Below are 13,390 nucleotides of genomic sequence, written 5' to 3'. Positions count from 1 at the left end.
TGAGGTCCTCAGGTCAGATAGTGAACAGTAATTTGGTAATGGAGAGGTCAGAGTTCACCATGGGAAACGAAAGTGGGTAAAAGAGAAGTAACAGGTCACACAGGGAACAGGAAGTGTGTAAAGGTGGGAAAAAGAAGTAGGTAATAGAATACCCACAGCTAAGATATGGAAAAGAAAGCGAGTAGGAGAGGGGTCACAGGACAGGTCACACAGGAATGGAAATTAGGAAAAAGTAAGGTCACAGTTCACCCAGATAAAAGGAAGTGGGTAAAGTAGAGGTCACAGGTCACACAGAGAACAGGAAGAGACATACATCATCCCTGTCTACCATAAGTGTATAAAGGAAAAGTGACAGGTCACACAGGGAACAGAAGATTTGTAAATGAAACAGGTTACAGAGGGAATACTAAGTGTGTGAGAGAGATGTCACAGGTCACACAGAGTATAGGCAGTGAGTAAGAATAGGTCACAAGTCACACAAGGAATGGGAACTTGGTAATGGAGAAGTCAGAATTCACCATGGGAAACAAAAGTGGGCAAAAGGGAAGTCACATGTCACACAGGGAACAAGAAGTGGGTAAAGGAGAGGTCACAGGTCACCCTCAGAATGAACTGAAAGTGGGAAATAGACATCATCCCTACCAATCGGAAGGTCATACAGGAATCAGGAAGTGTGTAGAGGGCAAAGGTCACACAAGGAACAGGAAGTGGTAAAGAGGGAGGTTACAGGTCACACAGAGAACAGGAAGTGTGTAAATGAAGTCACAGATCACACAGAAGACAGGAAGTGTGTATAGGATAGGTCACAATAAACATAAAGAATAGGAAGTGGGTAATAGAGAAGGCAACGTCACGAAGGAAAAAAGAAATGGGTAAAGGAGAGATCCCGGGTCACACGGTGAACTGGAAGTGGGCAATAGAGAAGTCATAGGTCACAAAGGGAACTGGAAGTGGGTAAATGTGACGTCACAGGTCATACGGGGAACAGGAAGTTGGTAATGGAGAGGTCTCAGGCCACATAATTAACAGGAAGTGAGTAAGGAGATATCAGAAGTCACACAGGGAACAGGAAGTGGCTATAGTAGTGGTCAGATATCATAGAGAGAACTGGAATTGGGTAAAGTCAGAGGTCACTGTTCACACAGGGAACAGGATGTGGGGAAAGGAATGGTCAAAGGTCACACAAGGAACAGGAAGTGAGTAAAGGAAAGGTCAGAGTTCACATTGGGAATGGAAGTTGGTAAATTAGTGCTGTCTGGTCATGTCGGAAATAGGAAGTGAGAGATGTACACCATATCAGTGAACAGGAAATGGGTAAACTAGGTGTCACAGGTCTCACAGAGAACAGGAAGTGTGTAAGAGAGAGGTCACAGGTCACACAGGGAACAGGAAGTGGTCAAAGAGAGGTCACAGGTGACACAGGGAATAGAGAGTGAGTAAAAGAGTGGTCACTACTCACACAGGGCACAGGAAGTGTGTAAATGACTTGACAAAGTTGCCTAGGATCTGGATGCAAGGTCACAGGTCACCCCATTCATAGGAAGTGGGGGTCACCCTGGGACAGGAAGAGTGGGTCACAGCACCTACCATTAACAGGAAATGGTTGTCATAGTTCCCCTTTTAACAGGAAGTGGGGGTCACTGTTCACCCTGGAACTGGAAGTGGCGGCAGGGAGGGTCGGGGTCAGGGCAGACATGGGGACAACATGACCACCTCCCAGGGGGACGAGGAGGGGACGCTGGACAGGGACTTCTGGCTGCTCATTGAGGTGGAGCAAGGCTTCATGGTTTTGTAGGTAGGTAGGGTGACCCCAGCTTGATGCCAGCCTGACCTGTTTGTGGCCCCTGTGTGCCCCATGGAGACCCCCATATGACCCCCGTGTGACTCTACTCCTGTGTGACAGGTGCTTGACCCCAGCCTGACCATGGGAGATCCCTGTGTGACCCCAGTATGAATCTTGAGTGACTGCTGTGAGACCCCAGGCAACCCCAGTGTGATCCGTGGGTAACTATAGCATCACCCAGGGTGTCACCAGTGCAGAGTGCCCCACACCCCCAGCTGCTCTTCTAGGCCTATGAGCTGGGAGTCTTTGACGCCCTCGACTCCGCACTCAGGGACAGGACGACCTGTAGCTGGCTGGGGCCATGGGACTCAGCACTCACTGGGTAAGTTTGCTGCTCCTTGCCTGTGTTGCCATCAGGCAACTGTGGATGGTGGATGATGGAGGCCGGAGATGTCAACAGGTGGGGCAGAGCATGGCGGGTGATTTCAGCAGGCAGGGCATGGCCAGGCAGGTGACCTCAATGGGCGTGTGATGCACTAGCCCTGCCCACTGAGATATTACCCTATTGCAGTTTAATAAGGATCTGGATAAACAATTAGGCTGAACAGATGTTTATTCAGGGAGAAATAACTCACAACATAGGTGAACACCAGCAGGTTCCTGCTTCCAAGAATTCCTCTGGAAGTCCTCCTGTCCCCCATGTGGCTTGCAAGAGAGAGTTCTCTCGCCTCCACAGACCTAGTAACCCAGGTCACTTCCTCCCCTGGTCCACCCCTCAATGGGCGTGATCAGTGCCACAGAAGGAGACAAAGTGAATATCACACATTACACCACCCTTAAAGTCATTCACTAAGGCTTACTCCCTACCCCAACCCTGGACCCAGGCTCCTATGCACTAGCCCTGCCCCAGGGCATGCCCTGACATCACTGGGTCCTGCTTTTGGACCCCACCCTCTGCCTCTGACCATGAGGACACCGGACCACCCCCTGATCCAAATCCTGATGTCACTCACATGGGCCCCTACTTCAGAATCTTGACCCCCATCCCTGCCCCTGCTCTACCCCTGCCCTCTGCCACCTTCCCCTGACCTCACCCCTGAACCCACCCTGACCCTGCCCTCTGCCCCCAGGCTCCTCTGCCCTTACCCCCTGTCAGTCAGAGACGACTCATCCCTCTCAGATATAGGGGACCAAGGTGACCATCTTAGATACCCCGGGCAGCCATCTTTGATATTCCAGGGCGGCCAATTTTGATTCACCAGAAATGCTGCCAGAGCCCCACCCCCATCTCTGAGACCCATGACTGAGTCATCCCATTTGGGTGTTTAGATCTCAGTCCATATGTCATTGGGAGGGACCGTCTCTGTCTTGTCTGGTGGGGGTCTGTTGCCCTGATGTCATCGCATGGCTAATGCTTCCCCCTTAGGTGCTGGGCGCTGAGTCCTCCTCTGTCCTGGGCGGGGCCTTGGTGAGGTGGGCGTGGCCTGCCGCCGTGATGTCTTCCCGGGTCCCTGCATCCCTTGACGCAGTGGGCGTATCCCTGGGTTCCTGGGCATCCTCAGTCATCCCTGGCCACACCTACCACACTCTCGGCCACTGCCCACAGCCGGTCTTGCAGCTCTGGGTCCCGCGTGCTTGCAAGGGGCTCGGCTGGGGCCTTGTCCGTGAGGTACAGGCCACCCTGTCCCTCCAGCTCTGGGGCAGAAGCCGCACAGACAGAGGTCCAGGTGCCTTCAGCAGGGGTCTGCATGGGGCGGAGGGTGGTGCGCTCAGTGCTCCTCACCCAGTTCTTGGCTCCTCCTCACTCAGTGCTCCTGACCTATCAGTGCTTCTTCCTCAGTGCTGTTTTCCCTGCACAATGCTTCTCCGTACTCCCAACTCAGTGATCCTCACCCTGTGCTCCTCACCCAATTCTCAGTTCTCCTCAGTGCTCCTCAACTATCAGTGCTTCTTCTTCAGTGCTCAGTTTTCCCTGCACAGTGCTCCTCCGTAGTCCCAACTCAGTGATCCTCACCCAGTGCTTCTTCCTCAGTGCTCAGTGTTCCCTACCCAGTGCTCCTAACTGCTCCAAACTTAGTGCCTCTGACTCAGTGCTCAATGCTCCACTCACTGCTCATTCAGTGCTCCCTGCCCAGTGCTCAGTACCCTTCACTGAGTGCTCCTCACTCAGTGCTAGTGCCCTTCACTTAGTGCTCAGTGTTCCCTGTGCAGTGCTCCTCCGTACTCCAAGTACTCCAAACTGAGTTGTCCTTACCAAGTGCTCCTTGCTCACTTCTCAGTGCCCTTCAGTCAGGGCTCCTCACTCTGTTCTCGATGTTCCCTGCCCAATGTTCCCCACCCAGTGCTTCTCACCTTGAACAGGGCCCATCCCAACAGGCGCTTGGCAGCCCGTATGCCCCAGCCAGCATGCCGGTACAGCGCTGTGTCCACGACGCCAGGGTCGGCCACGCTTGAGGTCACAGGGTCACCGCGCGCCATCAGGAGCCGCTGCAGCCGCCTGGAGAACAGCACGAGCACCAGCTTGCTGCCCGCATAGGCTGCGGAGGCGGAGTGGGGGGGGGGGGTCTGAGGGGAGCGTCATGCATGGTGAGCATGGGTGTCGGGGTCCTGGATGCCTGTGGGACCCACTCCCTGTTCTGCCCTGCCTCTGACTTCCCCCATGACGCACTTCCTCTACCCTGACTTCCTTCAGAGCCCACTTCCTGTCCTCTGACTTCCTCCAGGACCCAGTCCCTATCCCCTGAATCCCTCTAGGACCCACTTCCTGTCCTCTGACTTCCTCCAGGACCCACTTCCTGTCCTCTGACTTCCTCCAGTACCTAGTTCCTGTCCTCTGACTTCCTCCAGGACCCAGTTCCTATTCCGTGAATCCTTCCACGACCCAGTTCCTGTCCCCGAATCCCTCCAGAGCCCACTTCCTGTCCTCTGACTTCCTCCACGACCCAGTTTCTGCTCGCTGACTTCCGCCAGGACCCAGTTCCTGTCCTCTGACTTCCTCCAGGACCGAGTTCCTTTCCTCTGACTTCCTCCAGTACTCAGTTCCTGTCCTGTGACTTCCTCCACGACCCACTTCCTGTCCTCTGACTTCCTCCACGACCCACTTCCTGTCCCCTGAATCCTTCTAGGACCCAGTTCCTGCCCCCTGAATCCCTGCAGGACCCAGTTCCTGTCCTCTGACTTCCTCTAGTACCCAGTTCCTGTCCTCTGACTTCCTCCTGGACCCACTTGCTCTCACCTCACTTCCTCCAGGACCCTCTTGCTGTCACCTGACTTTGACTAGGACCCACTTCCTGTCCCCTCACTTCCTCCAGGACTCCCTACTTGTCACCTGACTTCCTGTCACATGGCTTGCCCATAGCTACCTGGGCCCCAACCATTAGCCCCACCCCAGCCCGGCCCACCTGGCCCGCAGGGGGTCAATGTCCAGCTCCCCCACATAGTGCGTGGCTGACCCCAGGGTCACCACACGCGACCTCTGACCCGGCGACCCTGACGCCCGCAGCACACCCAGCAGCAGCCTCGTTAGCAGTAAGTGGCCCAGGAAGTTCACTCCCATGTGGCGCTCAAAGCCGTCCTCCGTTTTGCTGGGCAGAACCATCATGACTCTGGCTGTCATGTTGTAGGAAAGGAAGTGAGGGGCTGCAGTAGGAAGTTAGGCCGGGAGGGAGGGGCGGGGGACAGGAAGTGAGGCCAGGTGTGAGGGGAGGGGAACAGGAAGCGAGACTGGACAGACTGGAAATGAGGATGCTGGACAGGAATTGATGTGTGGGTGACAGGAAGTAAGACTCTGGGGGAGGGGATTGAGAGAAGGGAGACAGGAAGTGAGGCTGGGGGAGGGGAATGTGGGGCAGGTTAAGGAAGTGGGGCTGCAGAGTGAGGCACATGGTACAGGAAATAATGTGTGGGGGACAGGAAGTGAGACACAGGGGTTTGGACAAGGACATCTGTACACAGGGGGTGAATGGAAAGCACCTCCTGTGTGGTTAGGAAGTCGTCAATCATTGCTTCCTGATGGAGCATGATTCCCTCCATTCATGGAGGCCATTTGCATATGCAAATGTAACAGCACGTGCCTTGTAGGAGGTGACACATGGCATAACCACTCTCATTTAATGAATTGTAGAGTCCTGACCTCAGTGATGTTGCACCCTCCACACATTTGCATATTCATCAAGCACTTGCATGCCCATGGCCCATGACTCCATTTGCATATACAAACAAAAAGGAGTATAGCTTGCATGAGAGCATGGTCACCACTCATTTGCATATCCGTGGGTCATTTGCATGTGTACTGCCAATGCCTTTGTGCTAACCCGCTTGTTTATGCTGATATATTCATGAGTGTCATCTGCATATGCAGAAGAGGAGGACGATGAAGTCACTGCTCGCAAGCGCGCACTCACCGTTGTTCACCAGCACGTGCAGTGGGAACCCCAGGGACAGGAAGTCGCGGGCAAATTTCCGCAAGGAGGCCAGGGAGGCGAGGTCACAGAACAGGAAGTGCACTGTGGGTGGGCAGGGCCGGGACGATGTCAGCAGCGAGGAGCCGTACAGGGAGGGGCAACTGGAGCATTGATCATCGAGCACTGAGCTCCCAGCACGGAGCAAACACATCAAGCACCAATTACCCAGCACCGAGCACTCAGTACTTGGAGCACTGTGCACCAAGAACCAAGTACCCAGCAAAGCACTGAGCACCCATTACCCAGCACCAAGCACCCAGCACCCAGAACACTGTGCACCAAGAACCAATCACCCAGCACCTAGAACCAAGTACCGAGCACCCAGTACTGAGCACTCAGAACCAAGCATGAGTACCCAGCATGCAGCACCCAGCAAGAACTGAGCACTCAGCACCCGGAGTTCTGTGCACCGAACACTGAGCACCCAGAGTATCGAAAACCCAGAGCACTGAGCACTGAACAGCGAGCACTGGGAGCACTCACTCAGCAATCAGTACCATGCTCACCCCTCCTGTTCTTCGTCTCGGCTTGGATCCGGGTCACGACCTCCTGCGCCTTTGCCTCGTCATTTCCCGCTAAAATAACAGACCAGAAACTTGACCCTGGTGGCCACCCTGAACCCACATCCACCTGGACTCAGCACCCAGCACCCAGCAACCCTGCCCGCCATGCCCTGGCTCACCTATCACCACGCGCATGCCCAGGGCCGCCAGCTGCTGTGCTGTGGCCAGGCCGATGCCTTCAGTGCCTCCAGTCACCAGAGCTACACGGTCGGGCTGCCAGGGCAGCACTGTGGGCGGGTGGGAAAGTGGGGGGCAGGAAGTGAGGGCAGGAAGTGGGTCAGGGCAGAATGTGGAGGAACAATCAGTGAGGCGTTCATCACTGTGCAGCCACGCCGGTTGTCAATCACAGTGCACTCCCCTGTCACTCTGGGGACCCCACTGCACATTTTTCACTAATCTGCCAATGACTTTCCAATCCTCTACATTATTTAATGCAAAACAATTACTTTGTCACATTTTCCATGAATCTGCAGAAAACTTAACAGAAATTTCATTTTTAAATCGATAACAAATTCTATTTATCGCATTTTCACGAATCGGCCAATAAGTTTTCAAAAATTGAAATATCCAATTTAAAAAGTTTATTTTCTCACATTTTTCACGAATGTAACGATGACTGTAAAAGCTCAAAAGTAATTAGTACACAAAAATGCAATAAGTAGTTTCTCATGTTTCTCATATATGCTAATGATTTCCAAAAATCTAAATTATTCAATACAAAATAATTTAAATTCTCACATTTACCAAGCATTTGCCAGTGATGGTCCAAAAGTCAAAATTATTTAATAGAAAAATAATTTTACTTTCCACATTTATGACGAATCTGCCAAAGATTGTTCAAAATCCAAATTATTTAATGCAAAAAGTTATTTGACACATCAATAATCTGGCAATGATTTTCCAAAAATTTAAATTATTTAATAAAAAAATAATTTCATTTCCTACATTTTACCTGAATGCGCCAATGATTTTCGAAAATTCTAAATTATTTAAAAGAAAAATACTTATACTTACATTTTAGACGAATCTGCCAATATGTTTTCAAAAATTTAAATTATTTAATGCAAAAAAGGTTCTTCACATTTTCACTAACCTGCCAATGATTTTCCAAAAAATGTAAATAATTTAACCCAAGATAAGTAAATTTCTCACATATTTGAAGAATCTGCGAATGACAGTTCCACTATGGATGAAACAGTTATTCAGAAGAATCTCAGGAGGGGACTACATTTCCCATCATGCCATGCTTCGACGCCACTTCCACTAAATATGGCGGACGGGACACTTCCGGTAAAAACAACCAGTACTTTCGGTTATTGCATAGCATCTTGGGGGAACGAATACCGGAATGTTGCGACCCCCCCCCCCCGGGAACCTTTTCCAAGTCTCAACAGCTGAGGGAACACGGGAATCCCCTCAGGTTACATCGGGCGCTCGCAAGACCACTTCCGGTTCCCAGTAATGCCGTTGCCCACAAAAAAGATGGTGGAATTGCCACTTCCGGTCCTGCATAACCAAGGTACTCCAGGAGTCCCTGTCGCCGAGGTCACTCACACCGAACTCCCCCCGCTCCCCCAGGCACACATGGACCCCAAGTGACTCACTAGTGGCCGGAAGCCCCCGCGCAGGCGCCGCAGCAGCTGCCGTAAGATGACTGCAGCGCCCACGGCATAGACCAGGAGCACGGCCCGCAGTGCCTGCAGCACAGACGTGGCGGAGGCCACGCCCCCACCCGTCCCCTTCAGTCCCCGCCCCGTGACGCCAAGCCAGGCCCACGGCTTTGCTGAGCTCAGGGCTGTCAATCACAGGGTCATGAGCCCCGCCCACAGAAGAGCCCTTAGTCATGGCAGCCCTGCCTACAGGAGAGCTGTCAATCACTGCACCTCTGCCAACAGGATAGCCCTAAGTCAGGGCAGCCCTGTTCATAGCAAAGCAAAATAAGGGAAACAATAGTATGCATTTTGCAAGGAAGTGTAACCCAAGAAATGTGAATACGAAGGCACGGCTAGAACATGTAATGGCATTGCATGTGATGGCAAGGAAGGCAAAACCAGGAAAAGCAAAGCAAGGCAAAGAAAGGAAATTGAGTGCAAGTCATGCACAAGGCAAGGGAAAGAAATGCAATACAAAGAATGAGCATGCAAGAACAATTTGGCAAAAAACAACATACATCACTGCGAGGCATGACATGGAAACAAAAGTCAAGGAATGGGCATCCAAAAGGGTTAGAATGGAAGGAATGCATACAACAACGCAAGGGAAGGTATATGCATGGCTTGGAAAGTACAGGAAAGACAATATATTAACATGATAAAGAAACACAAGTCAAGGCAAAATATGGCAATGGATTCACATGGGAAGGTAAGGAAAGGCAAGGGAAGGCAAGACAACACAGGGATAGACATAATGAAGAGGGAGAAGACACGTCAAAGCAAAGCAAGGACATGGATTGGTAAGCATGGTTGGAGAAAACAATGTCATGCAATGCAAGAACAAAATAAGGTAAGACAAGGAGAGAAAATGGAGGGGAAGGGAAGGAAAAGGAAGAAACAGAACAGGAAGGAAATGAAATGAAATGGTAGGAAATGAAAGGACAGAAAATGAAAGGGAAGGAAAAGTAACGGAAGAAAAGGAAAGGCATGCACATGGTAAGGTAGTGAAAGGAAAGACAATGCAAGGCAAGGTGGGTCAAGCTCACAACATGAAAAAGCTAGTGAAATAAATAAATGCTTTTTGCAAGGAAATAGTAACAATGTAAATAGGAAGGCAAGAAAAGTAAAGGCAGAAGCATTGCATGTATTCACAAAACTTGGCCAAACAAGGTTAGGCAAGGCAAGGCAAAGAAAGAAAAGTCAGTGGAAGTCATGAACATGGCATGGCAAGACAATGAAAGAGAAGGCAAAACACACCCATGCACAAACAAAAACAAACAAAAAACAACAACAAACAAGGATAGTCTTACACAAGACACATTAAGTCAATGCAAGGCATGTCTTGGAAACAAAAGTCAAGGAATGGGCATCAAAAGAAAAAGAAGGCAAGAAGGCATGGCAATGAAAGAAAGGAATGTGCTTGGCAAGTCAAGACAAGGAAATGCAAGTCATACACATGACAAAAATGCAAGAACAGTCAAGATATGCCAAAGGTAAGGCATGGCAAAGAAGTGAAGGCATGAAAGGACAAAGAAATGCAAGGCAATAAAAATCATGATCATGACCAAGCAAGGGAAGGCAAGTCATGGGAAGACAAGACATGGCAAGACCAGGCAGTGGAGGAATAGATATGACAAAGAGGTAAAAGTCAAGACAAAGCAGAGCAAGTACATGATTTAGCAAGCAACGAGAGAAGAAGCAGTGTCCAGCAATGTAAGTACATGGTAGAGCAAGGTGAGGCTAGGAAATAATGGAAAGAACAGGAAAGGAAAGGGAATAGAAGAGATGGAGGAAAAGGAGGGGGAAGGAAATAAAAGGCAAGGCATGATAGCAAAGGGAAGGTAAGGAAGGGGAGGAAAAGGGAAGGAAAGAAAACAGAAGGAAAGGTTCATAGCAAGGAAAAGCTTTGGGGGAAAAGTATGCCTTTTGCAAGGAAATATAAGCCAAGGAATGTGAATATAAAGACAATGAAAATAAAGCCAAAGTCACTGCATATGATGGTTAGGCCAGCAAAACAAAGCAAGGGAAGGGAAAGGAAGAAAAGTCAGAGCACATCATACAGATGTCATAACAAGACTGTGTAAGGCAGGCAAGGCAAGGCACAGAAGAAAATAGAAGGACAGTCTGGCACAATGCAAGGCATAGCATGGAAACAAAAGTCAGTGAATGGGTATGCAGTGGAAAAGGAAGGGGATAGAAGGGAAGAAATGGAAGGAAAGGAAAGGGAAATGAAACAAGGAAGGGAAATCATGCCAAGGAAAGGAAATAAAAGACAGGGCATGGTAGTCCATGCTCACAGCATGAAAAGTAAGCAGTAAAATTATGCATTTTTTTCAGGAAATGAAGTCAAGATATATGAATAGGAAGGCAAGGCAAGTAAACACGAAGGCTTTGAATGTGATGTCAAGGTATGGCAAAGCAAAGAGAGGCAAGGCAAAGAAAGGAAAGTGACTGCAAGTCATGCACATGTCACAACAATGTAATGCAATGAAAGGCAAGGAAAGAAAAGGCAAGGAACAAAAAGACATCAAAACAAAAGGGAAGGGAATTGAAGAAATGTGGACAGCAACACAAGGGAAGGTATGTGCATAGCAAGACAAGAAAAGGAAAGGCAAGTTATTCAAATGTCAAATAAATGCCTTGCAAGAATTCCTTTATTGATATTGTGATGATGGGACTGATTACACGTCACAATGAACATGCACATTTACCAAATGAGGAAATACTCCAAACAAGGCTTGGTTGTACTGAGAAACTTCTGCTTACATCTCCATTTATTCAGTGTAGTAGAGACTGTGTCAGCATGGGAGTTATGCTGAGAAGTGTAGCCTTACTGGGTAGGCACATGACAGTATGTCAGGAAACAGTACTTGTTGGAACTGAGGCTGGATCTATGCTCAGTTATGGAACAAACTTTGGCTGAACTCTGGCTTTCTTTTAGCTGTACATTTAGAGCCTTCAGTTATTCCAAAAAGGTTTGATGATATAGTAACTACCCCAAATTAACAAGATCAACCTAGCATATAACCACTAGCCCCATCACCATAGTAACCTTTCTTGTTCTCATATCTCCTGATCTTTCCACCCATGTCAACATCCATTCTTTGTGATTATCTATATTATGCTCGCAAGAACACTTGGGCCTCAACTATTCTACTTACCTTCCTTGCCATTTTTCCTACATTCTTGCTCTGCCCACTATAGAAGCTCCAGGTAGAAAAATAAGGTTTTCCACTTGATCAGAATCATATCTTGTGGTCAACTCCCCTGTGTTTCTTGACCTCCTCCCATCCCCTTCTTGGGTTTTTGAGTTCTAGGTTGAAGTCTCGAGGGTCAAGGCAAGTACTGAGGAAGTCACAGTCTGTCCAGCTCATCCTGAGGTGTCTTGCTTTCATGTGGCAGCTGGATAGTCATGCTGACCACAATGCCTTATTTTTAACTGAATGGGAAACTCTCACAAGGGTGTTTCCTTCTTATAGTTGAAACTGTGATCAGCACCATCAATTAGGAGCTTCAGGGCTTGTTTAAGGTTCAGCGTGGTCTCTGAGGGAAGGAACACTTCCAGCACCTCCCGATGCCAGTAAGGAATGATCTTTGTGGAGTTGCAATAGGAGCCAGCTGAATAGCCCCAAGTCCATACCTGAGTGGTACAGATTATCTTCACCCATATTTCCTATACCTATGAGATTAGTCAGACATAGATGCTTAATCTTTAAATAATTCATAGACATGCAGAACATGGCATTTAAATGTTTTAATATTAGTACTTCATTGACATGAGACACTATTGCTCCTGACAGCACCGTGCATTTTCCAAAAATATGTTGGACACTGTTGTTGCTCCTTCTGGAGTCTATCCTTGCTTCAGCTAATGGCCTTTTGGGCAAAGAACTGCCCCACCTTGACCACTGATTTGGAAGTGCAGTCCTATGTGCTTGCAGGAGACAAACATAGAAGACTGCTGAACCCTGCCAAGTCAGGGTAAGGCAGCATTTACACCTTCCTACTTTTGTTGTGGTCTGTCAAGTACTCTTTGCCTTAGCCAAAACTGGTTGTACTAACATTGCTGTGAGACCTTGGGTGACTTTCCAGGTAGCGCATTGTTTCTGTCCTCGCTGATCCTTTTGGAAGTTGCCCATCCTCACTTCCTGTTTACCCTAGTATTGTTATTTTCCTTCTCAGGTCTTAATGAGGTTGACAATAAACTCTGACAACTATTATTCTCATCCTAGTTAGTTATATTAGGTACTAGGCTTAAGCTTTCAAGCTTAGGACAACTCTATTGTAAACTCCGTTAAGCCTTCACCCTAGGACAAGTTATGTAGGTATTAAGTATGTATGTTCTTGATTTTCCTTTTCTTCGAACACACTTATTATTCACTGTGTTGTATATAGTTTTGTATCAAGTCTAAAGCTTTTCTTTAGACTAAAAGGGGAATTGTAGTGAGATATTCACCTTGTCTGCATCTGTGGCACTGACCATGCCCATTGGGAGTGGAGACAGGGGAGGAAGTGACCTGGGAACTATATCTGAAGAGGAGCCCAGGAGGGCTCTCTGGCTGGCTAGAGGTGGAGAGGAGAGCATCCAATGGAACCTGCTGGTGTTCATTTGTCTATGTTGTGAGTTATTTCTCCCTGAAGAAACATCTGTTTGTCCTATTTGTTTATCCTGATCCTTCTTAAACCATGATAGAGGTGAGCAACCTTCCCTGTGGCAACAGATCGACAATGTTGCTGTTGACTGACTTGTATGACTTAAGACTGTCATGGGGACCAGTCCCTTCAGGGTCCCCTCCCTCCTTCTAAAATATTTGTAATCCACACCAGGTTTCTTCTTTCTGATACTTACTCCTTGACCCCCCACACATTTTATTCCATGGCTCCACAACCCCCACCCAACACCATCACATTGCCTTACAGTTTCGATCT

At 48.8% G+C, this 13,390-nt stretch overlaps 1 pseudogene; it reads right to left on the bottom strand.

The window, feature by feature from the left end:
* Positions 1-2,904: 2,904 nt before the first annotated feature.
* LOC127236273 (dehydrogenase/reductase SDR family member on chromosome X homolog) lies at positions 2,905-8,479 on the bottom strand (annotated as a pseudogene).
* Between the last annotated feature and the right edge of the window lie 4,911 nt (positions 8,480-13,390).

The sequence above is a fragment of the Phodopus roborovskii genome, unplaced genomic scaffold (assembly GCF_943737965.1).
Source record: "Phodopus roborovskii unplaced genomic scaffold, PHOROB, whole genome shotgun sequence".
In the NCBI taxonomy this organism is placed as follows: domain Eukaryota; kingdom Metazoa; phylum Chordata; class Mammalia; order Rodentia; family Cricetidae; genus Phodopus; species Phodopus roborovskii.
Note: the sequence above shows the minus strand (reverse complement) of the source record. Positions and strands in the feature narration are given on the sequence as shown.